The sequence below is a fragment of the Zalophus californianus genome, chromosome 3, assembly GCF_009762305.2.
Source record: "Zalophus californianus isolate mZalCal1 chromosome 3, mZalCal1.pri.v2, whole genome shotgun sequence".
NCBI lineage: Eukaryota > Metazoa > Chordata > Mammalia > Carnivora > Otariidae > Zalophus > Zalophus californianus.
In genome coordinates this window covers 143,044,967-143,069,769 of record NC_045597.1, presented here as the reverse complement: position 1 = coordinate 143,069,769, position 24,803 = coordinate 143,044,967, and the positions used below count along the sequence as shown (strand labels likewise).

Sequence of the window (24,803 nt, the reverse complement as noted above, 5' to 3'; positions counted from 1 at the left end):
GTCATTTTCCTAATTAACAATTTTCAGCATCCCCAGGCCGGGTTGCATTTGCTTTGTAGCTAAAAGATCAAATACTTAATTTGAACTGCATAAATCAGGAAGAAATAGAGTACCAAAGAAAGCGCTTAGCTCCCTCTTGCAGCTTCTTGGCAGAGATGTTTACTTTGCCACAGAAATATCCCTCAGGAGTCTGTATGTAACTGGGGGGGGGGGGGGGAAGGAGAAGGGGGAGTGAGGAGTGAGTGAGGAGGGAGAGAGAAGAGGAGGCACTGATTCAATCGGGTCCTTACTATTCTCACATATTTTATCTAACAATTTACTAATTGTTATTTTATTGATATGACTAGTCCTTAAAATCACTGTCCCTTTTCTTTTTTTTATAACTTTGCCTTATTAGAGCTACCCCTTTATTTGGAAGCCTCTGGATTGTTATAAAAGTGTCATACACCAGGAAAAATAAATCATGGGTGTGGTTCACATCAAGAGCTGATGCATGAAATATCTAAATTTATTTAAAATGACTTTTTTATTGATATAATTCACACATATAACACCCACCCTTTTAAAATGTAAGGTTCAGTAGTTTTTAGTCTATTCACAAAGTTGTGCATCTATCACCTCCAAGTTCAGAACATTTTCACCACTCCCAAAAGAAACTCCACACCCATTAAGAGTCACTCCCCATTCCCTCCTATTAGTCTCTAGAAACCACTAACTTCCTTTTCTGTCTCTATGGATTTGCTTATTGTGGATATTTCATATAAATAGAATCATATAATATTTGTCCTTTTGTGTATGGCTTCTTTTGCTTAGTATAATGGTTTTGAATTTATCCATGTTGAAGCATGAATCAATCTCTCAATCTTTTTATGGTTGAATAATATTCCATTGTGTGGACATAGCAAGTTTTGTTTACTGTTTGAGTTGTTTCTACTTTTTGGCCATTATGAACATGTTTTGACTGCTATTCATGTACATGTTTTTATATGGATATATGTTTTTCATTCCCTGGGGCATATAACTGGGACTGAAATTCCTGTTTTTAACTTTTTGAAGAAGTTGCCAACTACAGGACTTCTTTAAATGATGAGTTCTCTTGTTACCAAAATCAATATTGGCAAAACTGTAAAGGTTTCTTAACTGTAAGAAGGTGATCCCCTGAATGCCCCTCAATTGAAAGGATATAATAACATAGGAAAAGTCTTTAAGCATGTGAGGAAAGAGCTAACATACTGGAAGACTGGTATTGTCATAGTAGCAACTTACTTATCTGGCATCATTGGGAAATGAAACGGTCTCTTACTGTCAAGCATATGACTTAAAATTTCTAACACGAATTCATTTTTGCTGGAACCCTTTCTGAAGTGCCTTTTTATTTTTTTTTTAAGATTTTTATTTATTTATTTGACAGAGAGAGAGACAGCAAGAGAGGGAACACAAGCAGGGGGAGTGGGAGGGGGAGAAGCAGGCTCCCCACTGAGAAGTGAGCCCAGTGTGGGGCTCTATGCCATGACCCTGGGATCATGACCTGAGTTGGAGGCAGACACTTAATGACTGAGCCACCCAGGCACCCCTGAAGTGCCTTTTTAGATAGAAACTCCAAGGATGATTTAGCCATTCCTGGTAACTCAGGGAGTGTGCTGTGAACATCTATCACAATACTGTTTAAGTCCAACTAAACAACCATGGAGTTCTCACATGAGATATATAGAGCCATTTGCCACCACAATAAATTCCCATGCCTCTTGGGATCTTGTGATTATTTTATAGATTTTTTTCTTCTCTTTTTATTCTTCCTTTACTCATAGGCTATACTGTTTGATTCTGTCTATGAGAATGCTTCTGAATACTTTGTATTAATCCTCATTTCCTTGATTGTGATTTTTAAGCTAGAAGGAAACAATTTGTTTTAAAGCATCTCTGAATTTCCTGAATAGATAAACAGAATTTCATGTTTTTATACATATATGCTTCATTGTTTGCATATAACACCCAGTGCTCCATTCAATATGTGCCCTCTTTAATACCCATCACCATTTCCTGGACAGATTTTTTTTTTAAATCAGAAATCAAGGAAGAAATCCATGTTGTCAAAAGGCACTAATCTTTGTTCCTAATATAATATAGTATCACTGCTTGTTAAAATTATCACTGGTAAATTCTGGATAAATATGATCCTAATGTAACAATTTATTCTTTGTCAATATTACTGAAACATACATCTTTATTTTGAAGTCCATGGGCAGGATAGATTTTTGATAGATCCTTTTCCTCCAAACCACCCCAATTTTGACATGATTCAATTTGAGTGTAAGAGCAGGTCCTGCTGTCTTAGACACTAATCCTGGTTAAAGACATTTAGGTCTTATACTGATTACACCTCAGAAATGTATCCACCCAGCTCCCCCTTATTACTTTACTTCTTTTGAAATTCTTCCAAAACTTGTTTTCAGAACAGTTATTTTAAATGCCATAAAAACTACTTAACTCTGTACATATACTTACTGTGTATAAAGTAAACAAACAACTTATTTATAGAGTCCTCAGTTGCAAACTAATTATCTAGGTATGGCTCATTCCAAACCTATACCTTCCTTTCTTAACTCTTTTTTTTTTTTAAATATAACACTATTTTTTTAAAGATTTATTTATTTATTTTGAGAGAGTGAGAATGAGAGAGAGAGAGAGAGAGAGAGAGTACATGAGAGGGGGGAGGGTTAGAGGGAGAAGCAGGCTCCTCGCCGAGCAGGGAACCCGATGCGGGACTCGATCCCGGGACTCCAGGATCATGACCTGAGCCGAAGGCAGTCGCTTAACCAACTGAGCCACCCAGGCACCCTCCTTTTTTAACTCTTGCTAGAAAATGTATTTTCTTGCAAGTATTGCAAGTGCCACAAGATTCTATCAGTAATTCAAACTGAGATCCTGTTCTCTGACTTCAGGAAAATCAGATGTCCAACACTAGGACGGTAGTTACATAAATTATGTTTCACATATATGATGGAATATTGTGCTGCTGTTAAAACTATGAATCATAAGGCACTTTAATGACACGAGGGAATTTTTTTTAAGATTGATTTATTTATTTGAGAGAGAGCACGCACAAGCAGGGGGAAGGGCCGAGGGGGAGGAAGTAGAAGAATCCCAATCAGACTCCCCACAGAGTGTGAGCCTGAAGCTGGGCTAGATCCCAGGACCTTCAGATCATGACCTGAGCCGAAATCAAGAGCCTGACGCTCAACTCACTGAGCCATTCAGGAGCCCCATGAGGGAATTCTCACATTAATGCTGTTAAATTAAAAAAGTGAGAGGTAAAATTATACCTATAAATATTTCATTCACGAAAGTATCAAAAAAGATTAGAAGGAAACAATTATTAAATACATTTGCCTCTGGGTTTTGAAATTATGTATGATTCAAGGTAAGAAATTTGGATTTTATCCTACTGCGAATAAAATAATTAAGAGTTTTAAGCAAGAAGTGGCACCATTTGACTTACGACTTAAAAAAAAAACACTTAAAAAACACTTCTGTTGACATGTAGATAATTGTAAAGGGGCAAGAAAGTCATTAGGAGTCTACTGCTATACTATAGATGTAAGCTTTAAGAGACTCAAACCAAGGTGATGGTAGTGGAATGATGAGCACTGATGGTATTTATTTTATAATTGGAGCTAAATATGATAGGACCAAGGTTTTTGAACCAAACAACTGGGTAGATATTAGTGATATTTACTGAGCGGAGAAATATTTGGGGATGAATATATTTAGGAGAATAGCACAAAGTGCTAAATATTATTACTTTATTTTCACCATATTAAATTTATTTATTTATTTTTAAAGCTTTTATTTATTTATTTGAGAGAGAGAGACAGAGATTACAAGTGGGGAGAGGAACAGAGGGGGAGAGAGACGGAGAGAATCTCAGCAGACTCCGTACCAAGTGCGGAGCCCGACATGGGGCTCCACCATCCCACAACCCTGAGATCATGACCTGAGCTGAAACCAAGAGTTGGACACTTAACTGACTGAGCCACCCAGGCACCCCTACCATATTAAATTTAAGACAGTTATTAGATAGGTAGGTCAACGTTTAGAGTAAATTGAATCTAAATATCTGGAGCTTGGTGGTAGGGCTGGAATCAGACATTTGGGAGTTAGCAGGGTAGAAACAATTTAAAGGCAGAATATTGCATATGATTGACAAGGGAGAACATGTTAATAGAGAGAAGAAAATGACAAGGGCTAAGCTTAAAACATTCTAACATATAGAAGACTTGGCTACTAAGTGGCAAGAATTGTGAAAGGTCTGAGATTTTACTGTTTTTGAAAGCTAACAAGTTAGCTTGGTAAAGTTTCAGGAATCCTTGCAGAAGACATGAGTCTCCAGGGACAAAAGCAAAGGGCTTTTTACTCAAAACAGAGCAGGTAGCATGAGCATTGGCATGTTTGCATCAGCTCCCCTCGCTCCCAAGTTTCATGGTAGGTGACGCAAAGGGGTCCAGGTGGATGCTTTGTATGCAGTGGTTTTGTGCCATAACTGAGGAGCTGTGAACTTAGGAAACTCAAATCTTTCCAATAGACAGTAAGCCTCTTTCACTTCCACCCCAGAGAAACACACACACACACACACACACACACACACACACACACACACACACATATATATATATATATATTTTAATTGTACTGGGCAGTAAACAAACCTACCCTTTGTACTGAGGAGAGACACCATCTATTTGCTACACAAAAATGCATGAAAGAATAGTATGAAACAAAGACAGCCAGTGCCGCTGCTTGCAAGATGTGCTGAATGTTTCCCAACAGGAAATAGATAATAGAAATAAATTAGAATGAGTGGTAAATTAGAAGTATTACTGAGTATAGTAGAAGAAAATCCCATAAAATGGAGGGTTTGAAGATAAAAGGAGAAGTCAACTATGTCAACCACTGTTATGATGGCCTTTATCAGATTTATTTCGGTGTTGGGTTCAAAAGCTTGATTAAAGAGAACTGAAGAGAGAATTGAAAATGAGGAAGTGGAGACAGGGAGTGGAGATGGTGATTACATATAGGGAGTATAGGGCATAGTTGGAAGCAGAGCTTCTTGGTATCTAGAGGAAGTTTTTAAGTTACTTATGTATAATTGATGGGGATGATCTAGGTGAGAGTGAGGAAATGATGAAGGAGATAATGGGGAAAATTGCAGAATAAAACTTTGAGAAAAAATAAAAATGGTTAACATTGGTAAAGTACTTGCTATGCCCCACTCTAATCTAGTTACTTTGTACATACTAATTACTCCTTCTGTTACTGTCCCCAGGTTATAGATGAGAAACCCAAAGCACACAGGTTAAGTAACGTATCTTAACTCTTAAGGACTGCATGGTACTACCTTAGAAAACTGAAGGGAGGTTAATCCAGAACACAAATGGAGGGTTAACATTAGAATGGAAGAAAGACATTTCTTCTATTTCAATGGAAATTGGGGTATAGATGTAATATGAATTTGGTTACAGGAAGAGGAAGCAGTTCTCATCTGATAGCATCAATTTTCTTTCTAAATATGAGACAGCGATTGGCCAAGATGAAAATGGGGACAGGTATCAGAAACTCAAAGAGGGAGAGAGAGAGAAAAAAAAAGAACAGATCTGAAGTATTCATTTCAGAGACTAGGGCAGGCAGTTTTTTTAAAGAAGTATAATTACCTAGCAGTGTATGAATGGCCATTAAGATTTATTGATGTAGGTAAAGAGTAAGAGAATTTTTGGATTTATAGAGAGGCAAAGAAAGGTATTGAGGGAAAAGGTGTGTTTATTTTAATAGACCCAGAATCCAAGCTGGATAAGGAAAAGTGAGAGGACATGGAGGTGACTGAAAGTGAAGAATAGTTGGGTGAATGGATTGGAGGACCCGATGTGGTCAGAGTTGCCAGAACTCAAGCACAGAGCAACAGAATCGAAAAGACTGAAGGTCAGAGAGGGGAATGCTTGAAACAGAGATTTTTCAAAGTAGTGCAGTTAAAGAGGAAAAAATCCTTTGAGGGGGGCATACCAAGGAACAGATGCCAGGTGTGGGATGGGTCACTGTTGTGGATAATAAATGACCAGAATGAAGACCATTACAGTGAGTCACGTATTCCAGTTAACCAGTAACTATGGGATCCAGGTGGGGAGGACAGTTGCCAGGAGTTGGTAGGTGAAAGAAAAGAAAGAAGAAAGGCTGATAAAGTGCACTTCAAAGAAGAAGGCATTTCTGCAGGAGAAATGTTTTAGAAGCAAAAATGAGGAAAAAGGAGGTTACCTATTCTGTTTAAGAAAATAATTCTGCCTCCTACAAACAGTGTAAGTGTACTGAAATCCATGCACTTCTATCAATGGAATAAAGTAGAGACCTATTTAGGAACTGAAACTATGTTTTTACAAACCGATAGTCTCTCAAGTTTGACAGCCGTGACAGCACTAAAAGGGAGATGACTGTCTAATATAGCATGGCTATCAAGTATAACAAAATCTGAAATATTTCCTTTGTACTTCTTGGGAATGATGATTCCTATGAAGAATAAAGGATGAAAATGTGAGGAGATTAATTCGATTGACTAATGTGCTTCTGCATAGGAAAACATCTAATGTGAAATTGCCAAAATAACACAAAATGAAATGAGCGCATTCAATTTTAGGTAACTAATACTTAGCCTAAGCTTTTTTTAATTTTGTTTTTACGTTTATATTTACACTGGAAATAAATATAATGAACAGTCACATAGGTTGGGTAGCATTTAAATAGTAAATCATCTAATTAAACAGTCACTTGAAAGTGAAAAGGGAAATTTGGGATCTGTTGTTTAATTGCCACATTTCAAAAACACATTTTAGCTGGCTGCATCTAAAAAGAAATAATAATATGAGATCATGAAAGCATTTCATAGTAATGAGTAGGCTCTGGTTTCTATTTATTGTGTATACAAAGGATACTGACAATAGTTTTGGAAAAATGAGGAAAGCCCTCAGAATAGCTAGCACAGAGATATGAAACACTGGCGTGAGACAGATCAATTCTAATACTATCTCCTGGGAAGAGGACAGAATTTCTTAAAGCTATAATGGAAAGAATATATGACTCAAAATTGTATGGCTTTCAACAGTCACCTTTGGATGGAATTCCGGTTCTAGCCACACACATTCATAGGAGGGAAGCACACTGGCTTACTAAGGACTCATATGTTAAATAGTCTTCCTTACACATGATGGCAGAAGGTTCTAATGTCTGAAATTCTTTCTTTGCACTTTCCTCTTGTGTTAAACATTGCCTCTCCCACATCCATAATAAAAAACAATATTAGCAAAAAAAAAAAAAAAAGAAACATCAAGTCCCTCATACTTTAAGGTATATGAATATGAGAACAGTCATTTTTCCCCTCTAGGCACCTATATGTGGTAATGGAAATGGGAAAGGATAAATTGAGAGAAAGAAGAGCGAGTCCAAAAATAGAATCTATCTGGTTTGTATAGATGGATATACATCCATATATCTCTATCTATCCATCCATCAATCTATCGTTTTGTACAGAGTGTTGGTTATGCTCCACTGGTCAGGCTAATAACACTTGGGGAATTATTTTCTCTCTATCATGCCATATATTCGCCAGTCAAGAGGATGAAATGATATAGAAAATGCTTCTGATATGATTGGTAAGTGGGAAAAAATAGGCAACAAGAATAAAAGATAATTATATAACCTAAGAACTTGAAGGCCTTACAATGGCCTGCCAAGGTCTACCCTGACCCCGCCCCACACTGACTTTTTTTTTTTATTATGTTATGTTAATCACCATACATTACCTCATTAGTTTTTGATGTAGTGTTCCATGATTCCTTGTTTGCCTATAACACCCAGTGCTCCCTTCAGTACGTGCGCTCCTTAATACCCATCACCAGGCTAATGCATCCCCCCACCCCCTCCCCTCTAGAACCCTCAGTTTGTTTCTGAGTCCATAGTCTCTCATGGTTCATCTCCCCCTCCGATTTCCCCCCTTCATTCTTCCCCTCCTGCTATCTTCTTCTTCTTCTTCTTCTTCTTTCTTCTTCCTTCTTCTTCTTCCTTCTTCCTTCTTCTTCTTCCTTCTTCCTTCTTCCTCTTCTTCCTTCTTCCTTCTTCTTCTTCCTCTTCCTCTTCCTCTTCCTCTTCTTCTTCTTCTTCTTCTTCTTCTTCTCCTTTTAACATATAATGTATTGTTTGTTTCAGAGGTACAGGTCTGTGATTCAACAGTCTTACACAACCCACACTGACTTTTGACTTTACCTCCTGCCTCTCCCTAATGCTCCCTGCACTTCAGCCACACTGGCCTCCTGTTCTGTTCCTGCCTAGAGGCCTTTGCTTGGCTCCGTCCTGTGTCTGGAACTCTCTCACCCTTGAAAACCACATGGCTAACTGCTCCATTTCCTTTAAGTCTTTGTTCCAATGTTGCCTTCTCAAGGAGACCTACTCTGTTTGTTTATGCTCTTTATAACTGTAATGTCCCTACCCATGCTCTGGGACTCCAGACACCCTCATCTTCTATTTTCTAACCAAAATACTTCTCATCTTCTAACAGTTATACAAATTTACTTCTTTTTTATTGTCTTCAATCTCCCAGAATTTAATCTACATGAAAGCAGAGATTTTTGGGGTCTGATATATCACAAACTCCTGAAATGATGGTGGCACTTAATAAATATTTGGCGAGGGGTGCCTGGGTGGCTCAGTCGTTAAGTGTCTGCCCTCAGCTCAGGTCATGATCCCAGGGTCCTGGGATTGAGCTGCACTATCGGGCTCCCTGCTCCACAGGAAACCTGCTTCTCCCTCTCCCACTCCCCCTGCTTGTGTTCCTGCTCTCACTATCTCTCTCTCTGTCAAATAAATAAATAAAATTAAAAAAAATAAATATTTGGCAAATGAATGGATAAATAAATGGTTTTGCTGCTATGTTTACTACTATGTTAAAATTTTTATTGCATATTGTCAAGGCCTCAAAAGGATAATGAAAAATTAAAAAGTTTGTTGAGGTGACAGGATCATGAATAAATGCTGTCCTTTTATTTGGTGTTTAATTATAATTTCTAAAATATTTGTATAATAATAAAAATGAAAATAAATGAAATTTGTGGAGTTTTTCTTCCCTTTCATGCAAAGCAGAAATATAAACAGATGATGATCAATTGTGTACTGTGAAACAGAGAGATGGCCCAATTCACACTAGTCAATATTAAATATATTTATCTTCCTTTGAACAAATTTCAGCCTGCATCAACCAAAACATATGGCATAGAGAGCTTCAGGCATGAGAACACGTTATATTCTTTTGAAATACATTTTAAACTCTAAATTCATATATAATTTGTTACTCCAAATATGTGTCTAGAAAGGAATTCTATATAGAGTTTTGCTTTATTTCCAAAAATTCTTCTTTATCTACTTCAGTGCATGGTAATACCTGAGATATCTTTTTTTTTTCAATGAAAGCTAGATGATGAATAAGTCACAAGGCAACTTATTAAAATGACGCCAAGTATTATAGCATTAGCACTTAAAGGATAAACTAACATTTCTCACTTCTTTCTAAATCATGGTAATGAGTTTTATAGTATATTGAGTGTGGGTTATTGTGTGAGATGATTGATTTAACAATGCACTGCATGAAAAAAAAGTAATTCAAAGTCCCTGCATCATTTCTGATGTTCATACTCCTACTTCTCTTTCCATATGATAGCATGCTAATTGTCAAAAGCATTGTATAAGAAAAGCTTTATCTATCTTAATTTTCAAATGATGGTTAGAATAAGAATTTTCCTTCCCAATAATAGACTAGGAATAAAAACATGATTTACTTCACTGTGAATTTCTGACATAGTTTTTAAAACAAATAAAATGGTGTTGTTGATGTTTGTGATTTTACCTACTGTTTACAGTTTGTCACAAAAAGAAGAGAATTTAGAATAAAAGAAAAAGTAGAAAAAGCTTTCTTAACTAGTACTTTAATTGAGCCTTTAAGGTAATACTTGATGTCAATGAGGAAATGTACTAGAAAAAATCAGCATGTCACAGAGAATTCATGTTTTATTGAAAAGAAAATGAAAAGAAAAAGGTATGTCTAGATAATAGTCCTCAAATAGTGTCATTTACATAGCAAACATTCAATAAATATTTGCAAAAATAAATTTGTTGTTTACTTATTTCATTTGAATGTAAGGTGACATTTTTTTTTTTTGAGCCAGAGTCACTGAGGTATAATTTACATGCAACAAGTCACCTTCTTTAGCATATAGATCTATGAGTTTTGACAAATGTATATAGTCATATAACTGCCACAACCATTAAGATATGTAAGTTTCATTCCTACCCCAAATTTTTCTAGGCTCCTTTGTAGTCAACTCCTCCCCCAAGCCCAAGCAGAAGCCCAGCCCCTGGCAACAACTGATCAATTTTCTATCAACATAGCTTTGCCTTTTTGATTCATTTTGAAATGTTGAACTAGCCCTGCATTCTTGGAATATATCTCATTTGGTTCTGTCACTTTGCTCTCTCTATATATTCATGAAAGCTATTCTGTACTTTTCTTGTACTGTTTCTGTCTGGTTTTGATACCAGGGTAATACTGGCCTCATAAAACAAGATAGGAATGTTCTTTTAACTTCATTTTCTTGGAAAGTTTTTGTAGAGTTGTCATAATTTCTTCCTTAAAAACATGATAAAATTTGCAAGTGGGATCATCTAGGTTTGAGGTCTTCTTTCTTGGAAGCTTCTTAACCATGAACTTAATTTATTTAATAGATACAGTATTCAGATTATCTCTTTCTTCTATGTGCTTTAGTAGTTTGTGTTATTTAAGGAATTTGTTCATTTCTTCCAAGTTGTCAAATTGAAGGACATAGACCCTGTTACTGTCCTTTGTGTCCAACAGGACACAACCTGTTGGTGTCCAACACCAATTCCAGGTGTTGGTCATTTGTGTCTTCTTTTATTCCCCCCAATCAGCCTGGCTAGAATTTTATCCTTTCATTGATCAAAACCAGTATTTGTCTTCATTTTATTGTTTTTATGTTTGTGATTAACATAATTTGAACTTAATTTGCTCTTCTCTTTGCAATGTCTTAAGGTAGAAACTTAGATAATAGATTTAAGACCTTTTCCATTCCTTAATATTAGCATTTAACATATAAATTTCTCTTTAAGCTCCACTTAAGCAACATCTCACAAAGTTTTATATGATGTGTTTTCATTAAATTCAAAATATTTTGTAATTTCCCTTGTGATTTCTTCTTTGTCTCAAGGATTGTTTAAAAGTGTGTTATCTAATTTCCAGATATTAGAATATTTTGCAAATGTCTTTGAATTACTGATTTCTAGTTTACTTCTGTTATGAAGAATTTATTATATGATTTAAATTCTTCTAAAATTGTTAACATATGCTTTACATATTGGAATATGGTCTACACTAGAATGTTCCATGAGTACTGGAAAAAAATGTTTACTCTGCTATTATGGGATGGAGAATTCTATAAATGTTAATTAGATGAAGTTAATGGATAGTGTCTTTCAAGACTTCTGTATCCCTCTGGTTTTTTGTCTACTCCCATTGATTTTTGAGAGAGGAGCACTGAAGTCTCCAAAATTAACTGTGGGTATGTCTAATTCACCTTTTAATTCTCTCAGTTTTTGCTTCAGGTAATTTCAAGTGTTGTTGTTAAATGCATACACATTTAGAAATGCTATGTCTTATTGTTTAATTGCACCCTTTATTATTATGTAGTGTCCTCTTTTTTCCTGGTAGTCTTCCTTGACCTGAAGTCTATTTGTTTGATATTAATATAGTCACTCCAGCTTTCTTTTAATTAGTGTTGGCATAGTGTTGGCATAGTTTGCATTCTTTTGCTTTTAATCTACATTTTTCTTAATACTTAAATGGTTTCATCTAGACAAAGTAAAGTTGGATCTTGCTTTTTATCTGCTAAAGACTGAATGTTTGTGTCCCTTATAAATTCATAGGTTAAAATCCTAAACTTCAGTGTGATGGTATTAGGAGGTGAGCCTTTGGTAGGCTCTGCCCTCATGAACGGGATTAGTGCCCTTATAGAAGAGACTCCAGAGAGCTCATTCACCCCTTCTGCCATATGATGGCTGTTCTATGAGCTGGGAACTGTGCTCTCTCTCTCACCACACACCAAATCTGACAGAGTCTTGGTCTTGAACTCCCAGTCTCCACAACTGTGAAAAACAAATTTTTGTCAATTTTATAAGCCATCCAGTCTATGGTATTTTGTTATAGCAGCCTAAACAGACTAAGACATTATCCAATCTGACAATCTCTTTTAATTAGTGTATTTAAACCATTTTATAAAGTATAAATATTGATATAGTTTAATTGAAATCTACCACCTTGCTATTTGTTTTCCATTTATTCCATCCGTTCTTTGTTCTTTCTTGTCTCCTTTCCTTGGCTTAATTTTGATTGAGTACTTTACATAATTCTATTTTATCTCCATGATTAGCTTATTATATATACCTTTTTAAAAAAATTTAGTGGTTGCCCCAGAGTTTTCCTTGTATGCCATTAATAACAATGTACTTTCAAATATTAGGCTGCTTCATTTAGAGTGCAATTCTTAAAACACCACATTGTCAACTCCTCCCTCCCATCTTTTGTGCTATTGATGTCATCCATTTTACATTTACATATGTTATAAACCCCTAATGCATTGCTACTAGCTTTCTTTCAACATGTAATCATCTTCCAGAGCATGTAAAAGTAAGGAAAGATGTATAGTTGACCTTTGAACAATGGGTTTGAGCTGCATGGGTCCACTTATACACATTTTTTTTTTAATAAATATAGTACTATAATGTATTTTCCTTTCCTTATGATTTTCTCAACATTTTCTTTTCTCTAGCTTATTTTATCACAAGAATACAGCATATAATACAATAACATACAAAATATGTGTTAATTGACTAAACATGTTGTCGGTAAGGCTTCTGGTCAACAGTAGTCTATCAGTAGTTAAGTTTTGGGGGAGTCAAAAGTTACATGTGGATTTCTGACTGCACATGGGGTCAGCACTCCTACCCTCTGCATTGTTTAAGGATCAACTGTATTTTATAATTATCTTCATTTTAACTATTCCTAGAGTTGTTCATTTGCAAGCATTTGTGTAGATTCCAATTTCTGTCTAGTATCATATTCGTTTCTCCTGAAGACTTTTTTTTTTGTTTTAAATTTCTTGTGGTACAGGTCTGCTAATATTAATTGACAGACTTATCCTTTAGTCTCAAAACTTTATTTCACCATCATTTTAAAAAGGTCTTTCTAGCATTTCTATTTGACTCTTCCCCGTAGCTTTCATCTTTATGCTAAATTCCATATCTGTTTAGGCCTATTGCCTACATTTTCTACTAGAAGTTATAACTTATTATTTATTAATGATAGGTGTTTAAAATTTCCTACATGATATTTCCAATGTTTGTGTCACTTCTGAGTCTGGTTCTGTTATTTGATTTGTCTCTTGATGGTGGGTTCTTTTTTCTCATTTGTGCCTTATGTACATTTATTTTTTAACTGAATACCAGTCACTGTGTATGGCACAAGTAGGGACTGAGGCAAATAATAGTTATGCTGGGAAAGGTGTATGCCTCTTCTGTTAGATCAATAGTGTGGGCGGCTGAGTCAATCTACTGAGTCTTTGAGCTTTGGTTTGAGTTTTATTGTTGCTATTGTTTCCTTCAGGGTTATCTTGGGAGCTGTGTTTCCAGAAGGTTTTTCTTCAATGTTCTTGCTCCACTCTCAGCCTTCAGCCTTCTCTCTGTGCTTGGATCTCATGGGGGGAGTCAACCTTTTTCTCAGGGACAGAAATTTGTTGCCTGTTACTTGGTATCTTCTAAACTTATTATGGCAGTGATAGTGGGCTTCTCTGTTGTCCTGCTCAGGCCTCATTCTTAGGCAGGCCTTGTGTCCCTTGGTCTTGGAATGAAGCTTTGTCAGGGATCCTGCCCCTCATGGTTTTTCTGTTTGTTTGTTTTTTTCTTATTTCATAAACATATGTATATCTAAGGGGCTTAAAACATGATTCTTCAGAATGATTCCTTATTTTTCTGGACAACTGAGTCTTTTCACAGTTCTGAAAACTTTCTTATAATTTTTTTTAATTTTTATTGTTATGTTAATCACCATATATTACATCATTTGTTTTTGATGTAGTGTTCCATGATTCATTGTTTGTTCATAACACCCAGTGCTCCATGCAGAACTTTCTTATAATTTAAAAGAGAACTCTGCCTTTATACTATTGCAACGAGACTTTTTTCCTGGTACTCTAAGAATCTGATTTTCTGAGTTCTCCCCACATCACAAAGGCTAATCATCTATAGTCTACATACTCCAGACTCACTTTCCTACAGGGAATTGTAGGCTGGAGTCTAGAACAGGCCCACAGCATTATATCTATATCTATATCTATATCTATATCTATATAGATATAGATATAGATATAAAATGTTGGCCAATAACTGATTTTGTGCTACAATGGAAGAGATGAATATTTGTGACAGAGACCATATAGCCTGCAAGCCCACAAAGTCTAAATATCTACTATCCGGCCCTTTATAGAGCAAGATTGCTTATTCTGGTCTAGATGTTGTAGAGTGTAGAAATTGTAGCAATTGTAGGCCACAGGGTCTAGAAAGGTAGAGTGGTTCTGAAGTGGCAATTAGGAGACATCTAGCTCAGAGAACAATGCAGAATAAATCTGCTCCACACTCTTCTTATCTTTAAATGAAAGTTTTCCCATTCATTCACTCATTTGTCTTATGACATGGTTCCTACCACCTCTGTCACAAGTACCCAGAGTTCATTACAAAATGTGGCTTTAAATTTAATCATTCCAGTAATATATTCCATTAAAACATATGTAATAGTTTAAAAACCCTGCCAATACTTTCCTTATAGATCTACTTCTTTAAAATGCAGAAGCCTGGGTATAGTCTGACCAAAATTTCCAGTTTGGAAATAATGTCACAATTTTTTTCCTATACATGTTGGAAGGCAGCAAGAAGCACAGTTCTCATTCTTGCCTAAAACATCTCATGCCAATTTATTTCAGTTTGCTTTCCCGACAACTGGCAAAAATGGCTTGCCTGTGAATTTTCTTTTAATGAATTAATGTCCAACAAAAATATCAACAGATTTAGGTTTCAAATAATGATCTCCTTTAACAGGCAGAAGACTTTTTTTTTTTAAACTGGATTGGAAATATATACTGTAATTCCATTTTTCTTTCATCAGTTAAAAAGAATTCAGGGTTTTAGCCAAAGCAGGTTTTCAAGCATAACTTATGTTTATGTTCCACTTAGTTCCACCCTTTGAGCAACAGCATATGAAAAACTGCTTCAAGTAATAGTTTCTGAGCCCAAACCTTATTTATTCCTTAATAACTTATATAGACAGTACATATATATCTATATATACCCATGTGTAAATATGTATGTATATGTTTATGTTTTATATGAATACATACTTTTCTATCAATTTAAACTACAGATGGTTCATGATGTAATGTTTTAAATGTAGACCAAACCAATTGAAAAATTTAAGAATAATCTTATAATTTATATTTGGTTAGTATTATATGAGTTTGTATTTACTTTTGTCATATTCCGGGCTTTCTTGAATTTCCTTTACTTTTCTGTAAGTATACAAACCTCCTGTCTCCTTTCTTTCACTTAACCTATCTAAGGGTGGAAGAGTATATGTAATGATAGGCAGTTTAATTTCATCTCTATCTCTAGGTTTTACATAGGAGTCTGATATTATATACTGTCCTACCATAGGACTGTCTATTCTCACCCCAACTTAGAAGAAGATAAACCAGTGCCAGGTTTCAAAGCCAAAGACAGGAACTTAGAGGGGAGCCTGGGTGGCTCAGTTGTTAAGCGTCTGCCTTCCGCTTAGATCATGATCTCAGGGTTCTGGGATCAGGCCCTGCATAAGGCTCCCTGCTCCGCGGAAACTCTGCTTCTCCCTCTCCCACTTTCCCTGCTTGTGTTCCCTCTCTCACTGTGTCTCTCTCTGCCAAATAAATAAATAAAACCTTAAAAAAAAAAAGATAGGAACTTGGAAGAGTCAGTTTGCAAAGTCAAGAACAGGAACATTAAAGGCCAAAGTCAAAAGAAATATTTGAGGAAAACAGATAATCAAGAAATCTTAGAATAAGAGTTAAACTACTAATTTTTACAATTACTAAATTTAAGAATAGGTTGAATGCTTACATCATTTTATTGCCATATCTGAGTTTTGCACAGTGGCAGTATCGTAGGCAATGAGGTTTATCCGAGGCACGATTATTGTTAATTATTGCCATACCTGATATGCAGAAAACTCCCCTCTCCTCCAAAGAGATCTATGTTATAATTCCTGGAACCTATGAATATGTTACCTTACACGGCAAAAGGGACTTTTAGATGTAATTAACGTATGAAATTTAAGATGGCAAGATTTTCCAGGACTATCCTATTGTGTCTAAGCCAATTACAAGGGTCCTTTAAAAAGAGGAAGGCAGGAGAGAGTCAGAGGAAGATGGTACTATAGAAGAACAGTCAAAGAAATGTAACACTACTGGCTTTGAAGATGAAGGGGGATCATGAATAAAAAAAATGTTGACAGCCTCTAGAAGCTGGAAAAGAAAAAAAAAAAAAAAATTCTCCTCTAGAGCTCCAGAAAGGAATGCAGCCCTGTTGTTACCTTGATATTAGCCCAGTGAGATGCATGGCAGACTTCTGACCTACAGAATTGTAAGATAATAAATTTGTATTGTTTGAGCTATAAAGTTTGTGGTGATTTGTTACTGCAACAGAAATTCATCCATTATAGTTATCACAGTTATTTATATTCTACTGGTTTTGTTGTTCACAATATTTTTCTTAATACCATTGTTTCCTTATTCCTATGTTTTCTACTTTGGTTAAATCTTAATCTAGAAAACTAATTATATGAGAAAAAAATTTTTTCAATAAGGGCATATGTGGGATTTTCTAGATCCTTCCATCTATGAGCATAACTTCTAATTACCCTTGCTCATACGCAACAATTTGGCAGTATAGAATTCTTGGGTGACAATCTTTTATTCCCTTCACCCTCTAGATTTTTATTAATAAAATTTTCCTTTAGTTCTCTCTCTCTCTCTCTCTCTTTCTTTGCTAGACTATACTTTTTTTGTAGGAAATCTTTGTTTCCTATCTATGATTTTTCTCTCATATCTGTGCAGATCTTTTTGTATTTCTCCTCTCTAGATCTTTTGCCCTCTTCAGATACAAATCTTTGTTTTTTTAAGATTTATTTATTTGAGAGAGCGAGAATACACAAGTGGGAGGGGGAGGGGCAGAGAAAGAGGGAGAGAGAATCTGAAGCAGACTCCACACAGAGCAGAGCATGGAGCCTGATGTGGGGCTTGATCTCATGATCCTGAGATCATGACCTGAGCTGATACCAAGAGTCAGATGCTTAACCAACTGCACCACCCAGATGCCCCAGATACAAATCGTTTTTTAAGACATTTTTTCTTCTCATTATTTGCTTTCTCTATCTACTCCTTGGATGCCTATTATTTGTACGTTGCCTCTCCCAGATCTGTTCTTCACATCTCTTATTCTTTCTCTCATTATTTTACTTCTTTTCCAAGATCTTGATTTAATTAACACTGATTTAATTTTTAAAAATCTATTATGCTCTGCCTCCATAGCACTTTTTAATAAAAAAAAAACTTGTTCTTTCTTTAAATGCATTTAGACCTTTCAGATCTTGGATTATCCTAATTTTATGTTTGTGTCCTCCAACTTTATAAGTATAACATCCTTTACAGAACATGGGTTAGAGATTTTCCAAACTTTAGCTTTCTTCATTCTCTCATTTGCTCTGATTCCTCAGAGTAGATACTACCTCTTGAATTCAGTGATGTTCCTCTGTTTTCTCATCCTAAATTCAAATCCTAACTCTGCTTCTCTCTAGATATAAGTTTGGGCAAGTTACTAGTTCTCTCCAAACTCAGATTCCTTATTTATAAAATATGCCTATAATGGCATCTATCTTAATAGAACTGTAATGATTAACTAAATACAAGAGAAAGCTTAACATAGTGCCATGTACCTGGTAATTGCTCAGTGAGTGGTAGTTGCCATTATCATCATTGCTTCCATCGCCATCATAACCATCATCATTATCATCACTATAGAACAAGTTCTATTATAGTCTAGGCAGGAGCAGAGGTTGGTTTTGTAAGAGTGCTTGGATTCCTATTTTAGTCCAATAGATCTAGATAAAAGGAGAAAAAGAAAATTTAGATTTACAGTAGTGTTACTTTGCTATTTCAGAATTTCACTTTTCTGGGACCAGCCTGGATGGCACCTGAGGCTGAGCCAGCTGCAGCAGAAAGATTTATTTCTGGTTGAGGGTGCCTTTCCCTTTGATATGGCAGCCAGAAATTTGCTGAGGTATTCTGTTTCAACCTTCATTTCTCTCATGTACTTATCTTTGTCTACGTCCTCTTGATGAAAGGTCATCATAGCCATATGCCAGCTCTTTGCCTGACTTGATAGCCCACATCAAAGGTGTTTGTATGGCGGCGGGATGGGGGAGTGAGCAACATCAAGGGTTCTCCAGATAATGTGGACACAGTCACTTGGGTGTCTGTCTCCAATCTTTGCCCCTATGAATTGGGGTAATTGTGTGGCAGTGGGGTGGGCTAGGATGGGGGTGGGAGGATGTTGAAGTCTTTTGTACTTGCTTCTCCTGCAAGGCATGACTTCACAGGTAGGGATTTACAAACTGTCCTGCCCTTCATTAGATATATTCCTTGTCTGCACTTACACTGCAGAAATCTCTCAAAGTTTTTGGACATGGATATCTCATTCTCCTAATTTTCACTTGCTTTCCCATTTTTATATTCTATTTTCCATTTCACTAGTCAACTGGGAGGGCAGGAGTTAGACATGAATGCTCATATTAATGTTACAGAAAATCAACCATCAACTTATCTTGAGATAAGTTTTCTTTGTCACGCTCATCTTATACTCAATAAAGGGGTCACTGTTTAAAAAATAATAAGGTGAAAGATTTATGCGATCTGAAGAGAAACCAGAATATAAATCTTTCGCCTTATTATGATTTTTAAACATCATAATAAGGCAAAATTTCTTCTGATGCTTTCACATTATGACAAAGCTGTAAATGTGAATCTTTTCCCATTTTTTAAAGTCCTCAAATCTTATTTCTATTGCTTTAGAATCTATTTAAGGTCCAGTAATTTCTAAAAATACTTTGCTCTATTAACTTAAAATGATCTAGCATAACTCTATTACAATAGCAATGAAAACTAAGCCAGGTTTTTATATCTGTTGAATTTCTCATATTTTCAGCTATAGCCCAATCCTCCTATAAAGCTGTTCAGCACCTTAGATAGGTAGTTATATATCGGGGGAAATAGAGCCCCTCGATAATGTGAAGCAATCTAAAATGCATACAAAATACTTTCAAGGAGATCTCCTTCCAACTGTGCTTAGACAGATGTTGAATATGTTTTCTGTTTTAAACACTGTTGGTGTGGTGTAGTCAACTCTTCCCTGTTTAGCTAAGAATGAAATAATCAGACTTTTAACTTTTCCCTTTTAAATCACTAGAGACAATTGTTTTGTGATGTGGAATTTTTATTTTAGATCACACATTGGTTTATAAGATTCAATCAATTTTTCAACATTTCTTAGTTCTCTTTTTATGAACTTCCACTTAAAGCTTAAAGACTCTGAAATGAGCTTTACTGCTCATTCCTTGTTAAAATCAATTATGTTTAGAATATCTAGAACGCCATTACAAAACTATTTACAATTGCAAGTACAAAGGCAATAAAAGTGTATGGAAGGGCTGGATTGGGTCCTATTTGTGGCTCTAGTAACAGGTGGGAAAATCTCTAGGATTTACTTTAAAAAGTTAGGAAAATTTATGTTCTGACTTCTCCTGAAAAGATAGGGTTTGTATATAGTAACAGAGTAGGCATTTGCCCAAGGATGGGGATGTAAAGGCTTTCTGAGGGGAATTACCTCACTCAACACTCCAAAAAAAAAAAAAAAAAAAAAAAAAAACCTCTTGTATTGATCTGCTGATGAATATTTAAATTGTAGCAGCACTTCTTTACTTTTTTGTCTAGTGGACAGATCTTTTCCTTCCTCTTTTCCTCCCTCCTTCTCTTCCCTCCCTCTGTTCTCCTGTGTATGGGTATAATCTGGAAGAGCAAACAGCTTTTAGCCAGGCATGAAACAGACTGAATAAACACATACGGAATCGGATTATTTTGTTTTGTGTTTCTATCTTAAAATAATCCTGGGAGAGTTGAGATGTTAACTCTCAGTCATAGTGATTATTAAAATTTATTGGGCATAAAAATCATCTTGGATGCTTGCTAAAATGCAGATATCCAGGCCCCACCCCTTTGAAATTTTGACACAGGGAATCCTTGGTCCACATTATCTGAAACCACTCTATAATATCTTAGTATGAACTTGTTTTATTACTTTCCTCTGGGGCAAGTTGAGAGTTCCTGATGGAACCAGGCAAGAACAGGTTAGGTGAGAATGTGAGTTAAACCACTGTCTTTTCTTCCCAGTCTCTGTATGAAGGGATTTGAATAAGAGAGTGAATTTTAGAGTGGATGTCAAAGCAGCTTCCTTTTGCTTCTGCAGTCAAGCGTGGGGTAACCAACCACATGTGTGTTAGTAGGTGGCCTTCTTCACTCCACACCCTTAAATCCCGATAGTCAGTGATTCCTCTCCTGGCCGTTCATCGGGGATTTGTAGTCTCTGCCCTGTCTCCATGGCACTGCCACTGCTTTTGTCTGTCTTAGCATTTCTGCTAGACTATCACGATGAAGTACATTTCTGCTAGACTATCACGATGAAGTAACTTGCTCGTGGTGTTGCTCTTCCCTCTATCCCCGGTCCCCTCCAAACTGCTGATGAGTCAGATTTCAAAAAAAAGCAGATCTGATTAACTTACTATGCTGCTGAGATTCCTTCTAAGGATCTTCACTCATTTCAGGGTAAAATTAAATGTCTGAGCCCTTTGTGATGTGGTGCTTACACTGACCTCCAGCCATGCTGAACTCTGTCCACATCCCTGGACACAACTCACTCCTCTCCTCCACAACCACAGACTTTGGCTTCTTGTCCTTCTCTTTGCCTGAAGCACCAAAAACTCACCAAAGAAGGCTGACTAATGTCTACTCATTCCCTAGAGTTGTATGTAATTTGGCCTCTAGAATTAAAAATACTATGACATTAAGAAAATTTCTGTATGAATAAAAACTATGAACTTAAGCAACTTTCAAACCTTTATAGAATTCTACAGTCAGAACAGCAAAGACATATTGCTGCCTTCAGAAAATGTTTAGTGACTATACAAAATATTAACTGTGTACTCTGAGTCCTAGGATTATAAATTATTATTCCTTCTTTGTGCTTTTCTATATGTTCTAAGTTTTGCGACCCAGACATTTACTAATTTTATAAATGAGAAGAATAATTCTTACCATTTTTTGATGATAACTAACAGCACAAAACCTGTCATTTCCATATAATTTCTTTCAAGGAGTTCATATGTACTCACTCATTTGTAGTTTGACATGCTTCTTAGCTAGGCCAAAGTCTGACGTAGTCTCGCTTCACAGGCACAGTGAGTAACTTACAAATAATATTTCAGGGAACCAATGGCAGAGTGCTCTTAGGAATGTTTGTCCATCATCCTCTCAGCAGAAACTACTGGCAAGGCTCTAGAAACTCAGTCATCAGGTTGCTACCATTTATTAAGCGGTCAAGTGGTACAGGTCTCTGTATCAGGATATCCAGGACTAAAGAGGCCTTTTCAAACAGCAGGTACAGTCCCTGCCTATTTACCCCTAATCCCCTATATATCATTTAACGGAGACACCACAACACACCACTGAAAATGGTAGAAAACCTTTAAATTATGTTAGTCACACTAGGTTCTTGATTAGTAACAAGAGAAACAACACTGGGTAAATTGAGCAGAAAAGAATATACTGGAAAGATCTTGCATAGCTCACAGGACTCACAGAAAGTCTAAAGAACTAAGGTCTGTAAAGAGAACACAGCCAAATTCAAACTACAGGCAAGATCCGCCTAGGACTCTAACTTTAAAAACCTACTGTCCTGCCTCACTGCTCTCTGCCTGCTCCTCGCCACAGCGGAAGAACTAGACTCTGTGTCTGCACTCCTGCGGGAGTCTAAATCCCCTGAGGCTGTGGCCGTTTGGCAGGCTGACTTCATCGGCTCATGACTTCAGTGACCGAGGAGCAGGGGATTCTCCTGAAACAGGACATGTGTTCCAGTGCTAGGTAGAACTAAAAGAAAACAATGTTTGCCACGCAAAGTACCAACAGATGCAGACATACAAACTGACAAAGGGTGGCTCTGAGCCCTGGGGGAAACACTGGCTCGTGTCCCTCTTGGGTTGCTCACGTGCTTAGAGAAGGGAAGACGGAGATGCTTGTGAAACTGTCCTGAAGGGGAAGGAAAGAATAGTGCACAAGAAGAGGACGAGGAGGAGAGACGTAAATTTGAATCAGAGGAGAAAGAAATAGAGAGAGAAAAGACCCCAGACGGCATACAGAGAGAACTGAGACGTAGGAAGGAAAGAAGATGTGGGAGCAAGGCATGTGAAGACAAACAGCCCAATGGAAGAAACTACAAAAAAAGCCATGGGTCCTTGCTTTCTGTAGCCATAGTATTTTTAAATCACTTAATGAGGATTCTAAGATCAGAGAACTAGTACTTTCTAGGACATGTTAGGTAAGCACTCAATAATACTTGTTATGCAAACATTTTAGCCATTAAATAGTAACAAATCCTATTAGAGCTACAGCAGCATATGTACAAAGTGAGGATTTTTCAAGGCAGACAGGAGGGGAAATATTACACCATTGGCTCCTGTCCTTATCTAAAGTTTTAAGAATATATGGTTTTGTAATTTACCCACTATTTTTAGAGTCATGACTATAAGTAGCTTCATGAAATGTTCTATCTATACAAGTACTAAAAATTTGTTTTTATGTACAAGTCAGTAACCTTCCTCATTTTTTTCTTTCTCAACCTAGAGTTTGTTTTCTTTGTTAACAATACTTGATTTTGTTGCATATGTTTATCTTAAATAAAATACATATTCTTTTCAGCATCTAATAACTAATGCCACAATTTATTTATTTTTTTTCTTAGCCTAGAGTAGGGGTAGCAGGAATAGAGTGGGGAACGTGGGTTGGGGCAAATCCAAGTGAAGTTCGGTGAAATAAACCATATTTACTGGCAAAAAATGGGCCCTGATTATTTATTCAATCTTCTTTATTTCATTAGAGTTTTAATATGCATATCATTCAAGGCTAATTTAAAGTCATAATATACAAACTATGTGTTCCTCTAAAATTGCAATTAGTGAGATAGAAGGCAAATAGATTAATACCGGTATTAGGATATTGAATCAAACAGAATTCTACTGAGAGGAGGTAGAAGCAGGGTTCACTAATAGATTTATTACAAACAATCAGCTTACATGATTGTGGGGGCTGGCTAGCTTAGTACGGAATCCAAAGGCCAGTGGGCTGGAAACCTCTGTGCAACAGACACTGCAGTGCACAGAAGGAACTACTTCTTCCTCAGGAAAACGTCAGTTTTACTCTTAAGGCTTTTCAACAGCTTGGATGAAGCCCAACCAGATTATGAAGGATAATCTTTACTTAAGGTCAGGTCAACTGGTTGTAGATGTTAATCATCTCTACAGAAATACCTTCACACAACTAGTGTTTGATTAAAAGACTAACCAAGTTGACACGTAAAACTCACTACCACAGATACTCAGTGACTAAGGAAAGAAGTCTTATAGCAAGGCTGGAATGACAAGTTGGCAAGGTGTATGTTAAAGCCCCTGCACAGCGGGCGAGGCTAACTCCAGGACCAATGGAGACTTTTCTGGACATCTCATGTAATTTTGAGAAAGGCAGATCTACCCTGAGGTTGATTAAAAAAAGAGAGACAACTATGTTTGAGAATCTCATAAATCATATCTCTCGTGAGGGATTAACAACATCACAAGCAGCTACCATTGACTAGCTTCTCACTATTCATGCCCTGTGCTAAGCATTACCTCATTTCATCTCACAACACCCTCATGGGTTAATATCATGAATGCTTACTTTTATAGCTGGGGAAACTGAAGTTTAGAGGGGCCAAGTCTTGCCTAGTAAACTAACATTTGTTAAACACCCACGATGTGGTAGATGCATTGCTGGGGGTTTACATTACTAATCTTTATCATACACTTTTACATGTGAAATTCCCTCTTATTTTATACTTGACACTGTTGAGGGCCCTAGAGTTTAAGCAGCATGCTCTGCTTTTAATGTCTAGTAAAGAGTGGATTCAAATACAGGTTTTTCTACTCAAAGCCCATATTTATTCCACTGCTTGGTAGAATGTCAACAATCACTTTTCACTCAGAAGGCTCATGACAAAAATGAGGAAGAATTAATAGAGAGTGAGGATGGGAGGGGAAGGGAGTTGTTTATTTGTAACTGGCTAGACAAGAGAGTGTGTGGGTCACTGTGGTAGCTTTCAAATTACAAAAATAAGCACAGAGTTAAGGAGCGTGTGGTGTGTCTCCTGAAGAAGGGTTTGTGTAATGGAGGTAAAGCATGTAAATTTGTGCATGTGTATTGCATATTTTT

The 24,803-nt window shown here is 36.5% G+C and overlaps 1 long non-coding RNA gene and 1 other non-coding gene across 2 annotated transcripts in view; one reads left to right on the top strand and one right to left on the bottom strand.

The window, feature by feature from the left end:
• The window catches only part of LOC113920538, a 478,451-nt gene that overhangs the window by 6,513 nt on the left and 447,135 nt on the right, over positions 1 to 24,803 (bottom strand). Inside the window, exon 4 of the long non-coding RNA XR_003519304.2 lies at positions 18,170 to 18,334. This is a non-coding gene — a long non-coding RNA (uncharacterized LOC113920538). The remainder of the gene's footprint in view (positions 1 to 18,169; positions 18,335 to 24,803) is intronic.
• Positions 16,318 to 16,460, top strand: LOC113921074. Its single transcript, XR_003519489.1, has one exon. It is a non-coding gene; the product is annotated as a U4 spliceosomal RNA (small nuclear RNA).